General features: G+C 46.7%; 1 protein-coding gene across 4 annotated transcripts in view; it reads right to left on the reverse strand.

Moving 5' to 3' along the window:
- The window catches only part of LOC103120788 (general transcription factor IIH subunit 2), a 50,566-nt gene extending 47,332 nt beyond the window's left edge, over positions 1-3,234 (reverse strand). The window contains exon 1 of one of the 4 annotated variants that reach the window (XM_060191252.1): positions 3,177-3,234. The gene's annotated coding sequence lies outside the window, so the exon portion shown is untranslated. The other 3 variants (XM_060191251.1, XM_060191254.1, XM_060191253.1) reach the window with 3 other exon arrangements.
- Between the last annotated feature and the right edge of the window lie 10,370 nt (positions 3,235-13,604).

The raw sequence follows: 13,604 nt of genomic DNA on the forward strand, positions 1-13,604 counted from the left end.
TCCACTGAGACTTAGATACCCTCCTCACCTACTTCCTATTACAGTTCTCTCACTCACTCCAAAGCTAACCTTAGCAAAGCAAGGACTGCAAAAGCTGAATAAGGGCAAAAGACTGGCATACTTTAATGATGACTATCAGGCCATTCCATAAGCTGGGGCCCTAATCGGGGAGTCCTGAGACTCCCAAACAGACTTGATAGGCCCAGAACTCAAATAAATCCCTCTCTCCATTGTTTCCGGTCATCTCTATCAGGAACAACAAAATAGACCCCTTTGTGGGCCCCTATAGGACCTTGCCCTCAACCTGGATCAACAATGGTAGAGAATGTTCCATCCTCTGAAGGGAGGATGGACAACATACTCTATGCTACCCCTGAGGAAGATGGGTCGATACTGGGGCAGCATGGAATGTTCCTACTCATGACCACACAATGTAAGCTCAGATCTAGAGGGATGTAGAGGTCACACAGGCTCCTAAACTAATTATGGACCCCAGATCACATCAAATCGATGGGGTTTACAGTCAACAATATTTATACCCCTTCCCCATATTAGGGAGCTACTCGCTTGTTGCTGAGGAGTTATTCTGATGCAGTCTCCACCCCCAGGTTTTACTAAGCCGCGCAAAACCCTAGCATTGCCCCCTTCAACCAATCCTGGCCCTACACGTCACCTCTGGTTGTCGCCCAATAAAAAGCCCCCTCACCCCCCTGCTCTCCCCCCCCCCCCCCCCCCCCGTGGTCGACCATTGCCGGCTGGCTCCACGTGGTCCGAACCAAACCCCCCCCCATCCTATAATAAAGATTTGTGTACCCCTTTGCTCTGGACATCCGCTCTCTTCTCCGCGGTGCAGCCCGACACCAGACCACCACAACAACACTCGCTTCCCTGATCCAGCTTTCTGGTCCTTTTCCCAGCCATGACATCATCTCCCCAGACAATAATTAGGATTCACCTGCATATCAGCTTTCAGGCTCAGGCAAAAAACACAACAATAACAAAACAAACAAAAACACTAGTATAGCTACAGGCCCTTTGAAAAATAACTAAAATATGCCTACTAGCTATCACCAAAATGGAAGACCACCCAACTTCATTTGCACTATTCCAGCCTTTAGGTCCATGATTGGTCAACAATTTGTTTGGCTTTGTATGTTAACTCTCTTTTCAGCCACCAGGTTCCAGATGCTAGCAGGATGCGACCAGACTTCCCTAGACAGACAACCCTATCAATGTGCCTTGGCGCTCCACTTCCCCAGAGCCCTTCCCAACTAGGGAGAGAGACAGGCTGGGAGTATGAATGGACCTGTCAACGCCCATGTTCAGCTGGGAAGCAATTACAGAAGCCAGACCTTCCACCTTCTGCATCCCACAAGGATCTTGGGTCCATGCTCCCAGAGGGTTAAAGAATAGGAAAGCGATCAGTGGAGGGGTTGGTATACTGAGGTCTGGTGGTGGAAATTGTGCGAAGTTCTACCCCTCTTATCCTATGGTTTTGTCAATGTTTCCTTTTTATAAATAAAAAATCAAAAGCTTATATGGTTTCAATGTCTTTTTTTTTGTCATTTTTAAAATGTTTATTAGCTTTATTTATTTACTGGATAGAGACTGTCAGAAATTGAGAAGGGAGTGGTCCAGGAGGTGGTGCAGTGGATAAAGCACTGGATTCTCAAGCATGGGGTCCCGAGTTCAATCCCTGGCAGCACATGTACCAGAGTGATGTCTGGTTCTTTCTCGCTCCTGTCTTTCTCATAAATAAATAAATTCTTTTAAAAAAAAGAAAGAAACTGAGAAGAGAGTGGGAAATAGAGAGGAGGAGAGAGACACACTACAGCCCTGCTTCACCCCCCAGAAAGCTTTCCCCTTGCAAGTGGGGACTGGGGGGGGTGGGTGGGGGGTCTCGAACCCGGTTCCTTGTGCACTGTAACATGTGCACCACCACCCGGCCCTGGTTTCAACCTCTTAAAACTTCAATTCTTGGGAGTCGGGCTGTAGTGCAGGGGGCTAAGCGCAGGTGGCACAAAGCACGAGGAACGGCATAAGGATCCCGGTTCGAACCCCGGCTCCCCACCTGCAGGGGAGTCGCTTCACAGGAGGTGAAGCAGGTCTGCAGGTGTCTATCTTTCTCTCCTCCTGTCTTCCCCTCCCTCTCTCCATTTCTCTCTGTCCTATCCAACAACAACATCAATAATAACTACAACAATAAAACAACAAGGGCAACAAAAGGGAATAAATAAATAAAATAAATATAAAAAAAATTTTAAAAAAACTTCAATTCTTGAAACCATGGCCACCTCCATCCGTCACATCAATAGTAAGTATATTTTTAGTTTACTTTTCACTGCAGAGATGGGTGAGAAGGGTGTACGAGCTGGGTGGTGATGCACCTGATAGAGCGCACATGTTACAGTGAGCAAGGACCCAGGTTCAAGCCTGTGTTCCCCACCTGCAGGGGAGAAGTTTTGCAAGTGGTGAAGCATGTCTGCAGGTGTCTCTCTGTCTCTTTCCCTCTCTACCACCCCCTTTCCGTTGGATTTCCGGCTGTCTCTATCCAATAAAGATAATTAAAGAGACAGAGAGAGGAGACTCGGTGCAGTAGACCTGCAGATGTCTGGTGTGCGCTGTGAACAGCAGATTATTCGGCCAGGATTTCCAGCCACCTCTCAGTTCTCATTCTCTCCAGCCTCGGGATGAGCATGTTGCAGGTCACTATGCCGCCTCCCTAGCCCCCAGTAGCCCCTTTTATAACTGGCGCTGCCTCGTCTCGAGACCCCAGCCCGGCCCGCCGCTGCCTGCAGTCCCACGAGAGCAGCACTATGGCCGCGCGCCGCGGACAGGCGGGGTGACAGTTCCTGCTTTCCGGGTTCAGTCAGTGACTCTTCGAAGCCACACTGCTGGAGACCCATCACAAACTCGAACCTAGGGCCACGATTCCCCAAACTCGCGCTTTGTCCTAAGGAAGGAGAATCAATCCCTGGACTGCAGCGCCAAAGGCAGCTTCCTAGATGGAAGGTGCCCTCTTCCCCCTCGGCGCTCCCTCAAGGGCTCATTCACTACGACGCCGGTGGGGACCACTCGGTCTCCACCCCAGGCCCCGGTGGCACCTTCTAGCCGCCAAGATCCGGGAAAACCAGTCCCGTGGTCCGCTCAGCTTGGACTCCTGACCACCAACTCACCGGCCCTGCCAGATGTCGCTACGTCCGGAAGCTCCGCCCAGCCTGTTCTCTGTGCAACACAGAAATCCTCCGCCGCGCGGCATGTGACGCGGAAACGTTCCGGAGACAGTGAGTCGCATGCAGTTGCCTGTGTGGGGCGCTGAGTGTCCGCGTTACCTGTGCTGGCACAAGGTTGGGGGAGGACCCATCAATCTTCTTTCCACCTGTTTGTAAAGAGAAGCGGGAAGTGGTTGCCTCTCACTTTTGTGAGGCTGGAATCCGAGGAGATAGATTTTGATTGATTAATTCTGCAAGGTTGGCGTGAAGACTGGCAGCAGCAGCAGCAGCAGCAGTAACCAGAGCTGCATGCACAGTGACCTCCTGGACGCCCTGCCGCCCAGCTGCTCGTGTTAAGAATTAGAGCACCCGACTTTGGAGCCGAAGGATGTTGCAGTGCAAAACTGACAGAGCCTTGCCCTTGGGAAGTTTTATTTATGTTCTGAAGACCTCTCATGCCTGAGGCTCCAAAGCCGCAGGTTCAATCCCCAGCACCACCATAAGCCAAAGCTGCACAGTGCTTTGGTTAAAAATAAAGGGGTCAGGTGGTGGCACAGTGGTTTAAGCGCACGTGGCACCAAGCGCAGGGACCCTGTAAGGATCCCAGTGCCAGCCCCTGACTCCCCACCTGCAAGGGAGTCGGCTTCACAGGCGGTGAAGCAGGTCTGCAGGTGTCTCTCTGTCTCCCCTCTCTCCATTTTTTAAAAAAGATTTTCTTTATTTATTCATGAGAAATTATAGGAGAGAAAGAACCAGACATCACTCTAGTACATGTGTTGCTGGGGATTGAACTCAGGACCTCATGCTTGAGAGTCCAAAGTCTTATCCACTGGGCCACCTCCTGGACCACATCCTCTGTCCATTTCTCTCTATCCTATCCAACAACGACACCAACAATAATAACTAAAACAACTGTCGTGCTGCGCCCCGGAGAAGAGAGAGAGGAGATCTGGAGCGAAGAGGGAACACAAATCTTTATTTGCACTGGCACCTCAGAGTTGGGTGAGAGAAGCAGGTTGGGCCACGTGGAGGTAGCAAAAATGACTGCCTCACGAAGTAACCTTTCCTGCATCGAAACAGGAAGTGAAAAGCAGGCAAGAGAATGAGGTGAGGAAGAAGAAGGGCTTTTATGGGAGTAGCTCGCACCAGAATGGGAAGGGGGAGGAGTAACCAGAGCACTGCAACTATTGCAGGAATAGACAATGCCCTGAGGGCACAACATGGCAGAACAGGCACTCCTCTGAGAATGTCCCAACTCTGGTGGGAACTAGCAATAGCCTGAGGGGGCAACATGGCAGATGTGACTGCATCTGCACAATTTCCCAGCAAACAATAAAACAAGGGAAACAAAAGGGAAAATAAATAATAATAATTTTAAAAAAAATTAAGACAATGCATGTACAAACTATTGTATATAAGATATTTTAAATACCCCCCAAAATAAAATAAAATAACAAAGAGTTTGAGAAATAGTGAGCTGGTAGAACAGTACTTGCATGCTGAGGTTCCTGGTTTGATCCCCAGTGCTCCATGTACAGAGTGGTCATCTGACTTATGTTCTCTCTCATGTGAAATTCCTTATCTCATATAATTGAGATTAAAAAAGTAAAAGAAAACAAGGAGCCAGGCAGATGATTCCAAAGAGAGATTGCAAGATATATATATATTTGCCTCTAAGGTTATCCCTGGGGCTCAGTGCTGTTAGAAGCAGTAGTTTTAAGGAATGTTAGAAGTAGTTTGAAAAGTTCTCTTTCATGCAGTTATTCGTTAAGTGCTTTTAGTATAAGTTGTTGGTGGTGAGAGATAGAAAATTCCTTTCCGTGGGTCGGGCGGTGGCGCAGTGGGTTAAGCGCATGTGGCGCAAAGCGCAAGGACCAGCGTAAGGATCCCAGTTCGAGCCCCCGCCTCCCCACCTGCAGGGGAGTTGCTTCACAGGTGGTGAAGCAGGTCTGCAGGTGTCTGTCTTTCTCTCCCCCACTCTGTCTTCCCCTCCTCTCTCCATTTCTCTCTGTCCTATCCAACAACGAATAGCGTCAACAAGGGCAATAATAATAACCACAACGAGGCTACAACAACAAGGGCAACAAAAGGGGGAAAAAATGGCCTCCAGGAGCGGTGGATTCATGGTGCAGGCACCGAGCCCAGCAATAACCCTGGAGGAAAAAAAAAAAAAAGAAAATTCCTTTCCCTTTGTCCCTTTAGGAACAGGACTTAATTAGTAAGCCACCGGTTGAAAGGAACAGGACCTAATCAGTAAGCCACCGGATGTTTACTGAGACCCTGCAAACAGACAAAGCTTTTCAGGGCCTTTGCACTAGGAAATTATTTTCTAGGAAGGGGCCACTGATGGCGGGGGGGGGGGGGGGGGGGGGTGTGTGGTGACCCTACCTGGCTAGATTCTATTGGTTGTGTGACTTTGCAATGTTTGAAATTAGCACACGCTTTGCTTTGAATGGATCATGCTTTTGCTAAGTTTGAAATGATTGGATTTTGTGTTTGCTATAGCCTGTTATTGGATGTAGGTTGATAAGGTGATGTGTTCCCCCTCTCTGAGTGTAGTCTGAATTCCTATAAATTGTGTGGTTTGAGCCTTGTTCAGGGTCGAGCTTGGTGGACTGCCGCCGGTCACCATCTCGGCCCTGATTGCAATTCGTGAATAAACATCTTTTGCTTCCTCTTAGTGGATGGTGGTTTGATTTTGCCCTGTAACAAGTGCCTCCACTACAAATCCACTGTACCTGGAGGCAATTATTCCCCTTTTGCTGCCCTTATCATTTATCGTTATGATTGTTGTTGTCATTGTTGATGGACCGGACAGAGCGAAATCAAGAGAAGGGGAGTCGGCGCTAGTGCAGCTTGTTAACCACACGTGGTGCGAAGCAAAGGACCCGCATAAGGATCCAGGTTTGAGCCCGGGCTCCCCACCTGGAGGGGAGTTGCTTCACAAGTAGTGAAGCAGTGAAGCAGGTCTACAGGTGTTTATCTTTCTCTTCCCCTCTCTGTCTTCCCCTCCTCGCTCCATTTCTCTATGTCCTATCCAATAAAGATATCAATAACAACAACAGTAATAACTACAACAACAATAAAAAAAAGGGCAACAAAAGGAAAAAATAAATAAATACAAAAAATTAAATAAAAAGAAATCGAGGGCGGAGGAGATAGCATAATAGTTATGCAAACAGACTCTCATGCCTGAGGCTCCTAAAGCCTAGGTTCAATCCCCCGCACCACTATAAGCCAGAGCTGAGGAGTGCTCTGGTGTTTCTCTGTGTCTCTATGCATTTCTCTCAAAAATAAAATAAATAAAATATTTTTTAAAAAAGAAAGAAATTGAGAGAGGAAGGGAAGACAGAGGGGCAGAGAAAGACACCTACAGACCTGCTTCACCACTTGTGAAACGACCTGCCTGTAGGTGGAGAGCAGACTCTAACTGGGATCCTTGTGCTGGCCCTTGCATTTTGCGCCATGTGCACTTAACCCACAGCGCTACTGCCGGCCCCCAGAGTGCAAGACTTTTACACATGAGAGACTCCAAGTTCTATCTCTCACAGTGCCAGAGGGAAGCTCTGCTTCTGCCCCACCCCTATGAAAATAAATCTTACAGTAATATAGTCAGAACATCACTCTGGCATTGGCAATGCCAGATGCTGAATTCAGAAAACTTATGTTCAGGAACCCAAGGCCTGGGGCCGGGTGGTGGCACACTTAGTTGAGGGCACATAGTACTAAGTACAAGGATCCAGGTTCGAGCCCCTGCTCTCGACATGTAGATGGAGGCTTTACTAGCAGTGGAGCTGGTCTGCAGGTATCTTTCTCCAATCTATCCCCCCCTCCTCTCTCAATTTCTCTCTATCCTATTTAATAAAATAGAAAAAAAATGGCCACCAGGAGCAGTGGATTAATAGTGCTGGTACGGAGCCCCATCGATAACCCTGGAGGCAAAAAGAGAAGGAAGGAAGGAAGGAAGGAAGGAAAGAAGGTCCTACGTAAGGCCTTAAAACACTGCCATCTTCTGGTATGTTGGATGTGTGTTACAGGAGGAGAAGGAGGAGAGTAGGAAAGGCAAGGGCAGAGGAGGGGTGGGGGCAGGGGCGGTGACACACCTGTTAAGCCCACTTGTCACCATGCTCAAGGACCTGTGTTCAAGCCTCTGCTCCTCACCTGCAGAGGGATGCTTCACCAGCAGTGAAGCAAGTGCTGCAGGTGTCTATCTTTCTCTCTCCCTATCTCCCCCTCCCTCAATTTATCTCTGTTCCTATCAAATAAAAATAGAAAGACAAAAGGAGGAGGGGCTGAAGAGATAGCAAAGTGGTTCAGCAAAAGGGCTCTCCTGCCTGAGGCTCTGAGGTCCAGTCTCTAGCACAACTGGAAGCAGCTGAGCAGGGCTCTAGTCTCCATCTTCAAAATAAAACATATATAGCCTCCAGGTTAATTGCTGGGGCTTGGTGCCTGCACTATGAATCCACTGTTCCTGGATGCTACTTTTCCCATTTTATTGCCCTTGTTGTTACCCTTGTTGTTATTATTATTGTTGTCATTGTTGTTGTTGGATTGGACAGAAAGAGATTGAGAGAGGAGGGGAGACAGGGTGAAAGAAAGACCACCTGTGAAGTGACTCTTCTGCAGGTGGGGAGCCGGGGGCTCGAACTGGGATCCTTACACTGGTCTTTGCACTTCACGCCATGTGTGGTTAACCTGCTGCGCTACCACCCGACCCCCAACAAATATTTTTTTATTGATTGATTTAATAATTATCGACAAGACCATAGAATAAGAGAGGTACAAATCCACACAATTCCCACCACCAGAGTTCTGCATCCCATCCCCTCCACTGGGAGCTTTCCTATTCTTTATTCCTCTGGGAGCATGGACCCAGGATCATTATGAGGTGCAGAAGGTAGAAGGTCTGGCTTCTATAATTGCTTCTTTGCTGGACAAGGGCTTTGGAAGGTAAATCCATACTCCCAGCCCGTCTCTCGCTCTTATCCAGTTTTTTGTAGTCCTTACCTTGTCTGACAAGGTTAGCCTTGGAGTGACTAAGGGACATGAAATAGAAAGTAGGTGAGGAGGGTATCTATGTCTAAGTAGAAACTAAAAAAATATTTTTTTAAAGGAGAAATGGATGCCAGGAGCAGTGCATTCATCATGCTGGCAATGAACCTAAGCAGTAACCCTGTTGGAGGAAAAAAAAAAGGGGGGGGGGTGTCATGGCCCAGAAAGTGGAACAGCAGATAAAGTCTTGGGCTCTCAACATGAAGTCCTGTCTGTCCCCTTCTATATCTCTCTACCTGAAAAAGTAGTCTGGCAGGAGTGGTAGACTGGCAGGCATGAAGCCCCAGCATACTAAAAAAAAAAAAATCCTGCATAATCCCACAGACATGTAAAGAAGAGCTCCCTTCATTTATTACTAGAGAAATGCAAATTAAAGCTACACTGAGATTCCACCTCAAACCTGTGAGAATGGCCTATATCAACAAAACAGGAAGTGACAAGTGTTGGCAAGGTTGTGGAGGAAAAAGGACTCTGCTACACTACTGTTGTGAATGCAAATTGGTACAGCCCCTTTGGAAGACTAGTAAGTCCTTAAACAAATAAAAATGAAGTTACCTAGAGGGCTAGGTGGTGGTGCACCTAGTTAAGTGCACACATTACAGTGCACAAAGACCCAGGTTCAAGCCCCTGGTCACCACCTGTAGGAGGGAAAGCTGCATGAGTGGTGAAGGAGGGTTGCAGGTGTCTCTCTGTCTCTTTCCCTCTCTTCCTCTACCTCCTCTCTCAATTTTCTCTGTTTCTATCCAATAATAAATAAATAAATAAAAATGGAATTACTTTATAATCTAGCAGTACTCTTTAGGAATTTATCCAAAGGACACTCAAACACTAACTCCAAGGGACATAAGTATGTACCCCTATGTTCATAGCTGCATTATTCAAATTTTGCCAAAGAGTGGAAGCAGTATAAATGCCTACCATCAGGTGACTGGCTAAAGAAGTTATGTCATATATATTCCATGGATTACTACTCTGCAATTAAAAGATGATATTCTCTCAGAGTGCTGATCTAGTGTAGTGGCTCTGCACATGGTCTCTGAGGCAGATAGAGCTTCAGGTTCAAACCCCGTTCTCATCAGAAGGCAGTGGTTCACCACTCTGGGGAAAAAAAATGATATTCTGTCCTTTGAGACAAAATAAATGGAACTGGAGGTTATTGTGCTTAGTGAAATGAGTAGAGATGAAAGACAACTATTGGGTAGTTTCACTCAGTGTGAAACACATAAACTTGGAAAAAAGAAGCAAGCAAACTCTATAAGATTTTCTGAGAACTATGGTAGTTATAGTTGGAGAGGGGGAGTGCAAAACTTTGGTGGTGGATGTGGTGTGGAACTATATCTTATAATCTTACAACCTTGTAAACTACTATTAGTTACAATTTAAAAGTGGCTTTAAAAAGAAATGAAGAGGGAGTCGGGCTGTAGCGCAGCGGATTAAGCGCAGGTGGCGTAAAGCACAAGGACCGGTAGGATGCCGGTTCGAGCCCTGGCTCCCCAACTGTAGGGGAGTTGCTTTACAGGTGGTGAAGCAGGTCTGCAGGTGTCTTTCTCTTCCCCTCTCTGTCTTCCCCCCTCCTTTCATTTCTCTCTGTCCTATCCAACAACAACGACAACAATAACTACAACAATAAAACAACAAGGGCAACAAAAGGGAATAAATAAAATAAATATAAAAAAAAAGAAATGAAGAAACACTAGACAAGTAAAAAATATATGTTGATGGGGTCCAGTGATGTGCAGCGGGTTGAGCGCATGTGACACAAAGCACGGGGACTGGCATAGGGATCCCGGGCTCTCATCGGCTCCCCTGTCTCCCCATCTACAGGGGAGTCACTTTACAGTCGGTGAAGCAGGTCTGCAGATGTCTTTCCCCCCCCCTCTGTCTTCCCCTCCTCTCTCGATTTCTCTCTGTCCTATCCAACAGCAAGCGACATCAACAACTAATAACCACAACAAGGCTACAACAAAAAAGGGGGATAAAAGGCCTCCAGGAGCAGTGGATTCATGGTGCAGGCACTGAGCCCCAGCAATAACCCTGGAGGCAAATTATATATATATATATAGAGAGAGAGAGAGACTAGGGAAGTTGCACATGTAAGGCCTTAGGTCCAAGTCCAACACCACATGAGAGGAGCATAGCACAAAAGGGAGCTCTATGGAAGGTGGAGTAGTGCTTTAATCTCTGTCTCTTTCACTATCTCTTCTTTATCTCACCTCCTCCCCCATTTCTAATTTGTTGTTGTCATTGGGGTTTCATCACTCTGGGCCAACTTTATTTTTTCTCATTTTATTCAATAGGACAGAATGAAATTGAGATGGGATGGGGAGATGAGAGAGAGAGAGAGAGTCACTTGCGGACCTGCTTCACCATTTGTAAAGTGTCCCCACTGTATGTGGGGGGCAGGTGCTCGAGGCAGGGACCTTGAACATTGTACTTTGTGCATTTAAGCGGGCACACCACCCTGGAGCCCTAGTCAACTTTTTCAGATAGACAAAGAGGAGAGAGAGAGAAAAAGAGACCATAGCACCAAAGCTTCTTCCAATGCATTTGGTGCTGAACTTGAACCTGGATTGTTCACAGGGCAAAGAGCACTATCCAAGTGAACTATTTTGCTGGCCTTATAAATTAAAAGAAAAAGTTTTCCAGGGAGAGAGAAGCCCCCGTGATGACAAAAATGATTTTAAAATTATTTATAAAAAGGGAGTCGGGCGGTAGCGCAGCAAGTTAAGCACAGATGGTGCAAAGCGCAAGGACTGGCATAAGTATCCCAATTCGAGCCCCGGCTCCCCACCTGTAGGGGAATCGCTTCACAGGCGGTGAAGCAGGTCTGCAGGTGTCTATCTTTCTCTCCCCTGAACCTCCTCTTTCCATTTCTCTCTGTCCTATCCAACAACGATAACAACAGTAACTACAGCATAAAACAACAAGGGCAACAAATGGGAATAAATTAAATAAATATTTAAAAAATTTACATATAAAAAATAAGCAACCTCAGGTTTATAGCCAACAGCTGGGAACAACATAAATGCTCATGGACAGAAGATTAGATAAACAGGTGTGGTATATATACATAATGTGGTACTACTCAGAATACATCTATCTATACACACTTGAACACATACACACACACACACACACACACACACACACACACACACACACATATGCTCAAAGACCTCATAATTTCACTCAGGACCTCACGATCCTAAATCCAATACTCTAGCCACCTTCTGGGCTGTTACATAATTTTTAAGAAGAATGAAATTTGCAACATGGATGGAATTTTGTGGGTATCATGATGAGCAAAACAAGTGAAATGAAGTAAGATAAACAGTGCATGATTTCCCCCAGAAGAGGTATATATTGAGAAACCAAAAAGTTTATCTAAATTAAATCAATACTCATTTGTTAGCCATAGAACAAATTACTGGTTACAGTAAGGGAAGGAGAGGAACAGCATCATAAACACCCTCTTGTGGGCCTCTACAGGATCTTACCTTATGATGCTGTTCCTGTTGGAGATGGCCAGTGATGGTGTAGAGAGGAATCTGTTAGAGGTCTAGGCTCATCATATCTGTGTGGGAATCCCAGAATACCCTGACTAGGGCCCCAGATGATGGGGTGGCCTGGTAGTGGCCAAAAGGGCCATCATTGGACTTTGCTGATTTCTTGCCTTTATCCAGTTTTTTTTGTAGTCCTCACTTTATGTAACGGTTAGACTTCAAGTGATTGAGGGAAGTGAAATAGGAAGTAGGTGATGGGGATGTCTAAGTCTTAGTAGAAAACATTTGATTAAATACTTTATATTGTCTTTTTTAGGTCATTCTACTTACTTGCTGTACTTATTGAGAGAATCTGCAATTCTAACTTTCTCCTCTCTCATTTAAAGACAGCACTAAAGCCAAACTACTTTCCTAGGTTCAAGACCAAGCCACACCCCACTGGAGGAAGCTGCGGTGTTGTGGTATCTTTCCTTCTGATTCTTCCATCTATAAAAATTGGTCTGAGCAGTCGGGCAGTAGCGCAGCGGGTTAAGCGCAGGTGGCACAAAGCGGAAAGACCGGCGAAAGGATCCTGGTTCGAGCCCCCGGAGCCCCACCTGCAGGGGAGTTGCTTCACAGGCAGTGAAGCAGGTCTTAGAATGTTCCTAGCTGGGAGTCAGGCAGTAGTGCAGCCGGTTAAGCGCAGGTGGCGCAAAGCGCAAGAACCGGCATAAGGATCCTGGTTTGAACCCCTGACTCCCCACCTGCAGGGGAGTCACTTCACAAGAGGTGAAGCAGGTCTGTATGTGTCTGTCTTTCTCTCACCCTCTGCACTACAGCCCGACTCCCTGTTGTAGTTATTATTGTTGCTATTGATGTCGTTGTTGTTATTGATGTTGTCGTTGTTGGATAGGACAGAGAGAAATGGAGAGAGGAGGGGAAGACAGAGAGGAGGAGAGAAAGATAGACACCTGCAGACCTGCTTCACCGCCTGTGAAGTAACTCCCCCGCAGGTGGGGAGCCGGGGTTCGAACCGGGATCCTTTTGCCGGTCCTTGTGCTTTGCGCCACCTGCGCTTAACCCGCTGCGCTACAGCCCGACTCCCGGGAATAAATATTTTTTAAAAGTCTTTAAAAAAAAGAATTGTATCCCTCTTATCCCACAACCTTGTCAATCATTAGTAAATCATTAATATTAAAAAAAAAAGAAAGAAAAGAAAACACCCAACTTGGGCCATAGCACAACAGGTTAAGTAAGGCACATGGTGCAAAGCGCAAGGACCAGCATAAGAATCCTGTTTGAGCCCTCTCCCCACCTGCAGAGAGGTTGCTTCATGGTCAGTGAAACAGGTCTACAGGTGTCCATCTTTCTCTCACCCTCTCTGTCTTCCCCTCCTCTCTCCGTTTCACTCTGTCCTATCCAACAACAGCAATGACAACAGTAATAACAACAACAAGGGCAACAAAATGGGGAAAATGGCCTCCAGGATCTGTAGTGCTGGCACCAAGCCCCAGCGCTAACCCTGGAAGCAAAAAAAAAAAAAAAAAAGACACTCAATAAACAAAACCAAAAAAGGGAGGGAGCCGGGCGCTGGCGCAGTAGGTTAAACGCACATGGCGCAAAGCACAAGGACAGGCATCACGATCCGGGTTCGTTTGCGCTCCCTGCTCCTCACCTACAGGAGGTTTGCTTAACAGGTGGTGAAGCAGGTCTGTAGGTGTTTGTCTTTCTCTCCCCCTCCTCTTTCCATTTCTGTCCTATCCAACAACAACAATAATAACGACGATAAAAAACAAGGGCAACAAAAAGGGAAAAAAAGTCTAAAAACAAAGGGGGAGTTGGGCAGTAGTGCAACAGG

The sequence above is a fragment of the Erinaceus europaeus genome, chromosome 5 (genome assembly GCF_950295315.1).
Source record: "Erinaceus europaeus chromosome 5, mEriEur2.1, whole genome shotgun sequence".
NCBI classification, from domain to species: domain Eukaryota; kingdom Metazoa; phylum Chordata; class Mammalia; order Eulipotyphla; family Erinaceidae; genus Erinaceus; species Erinaceus europaeus.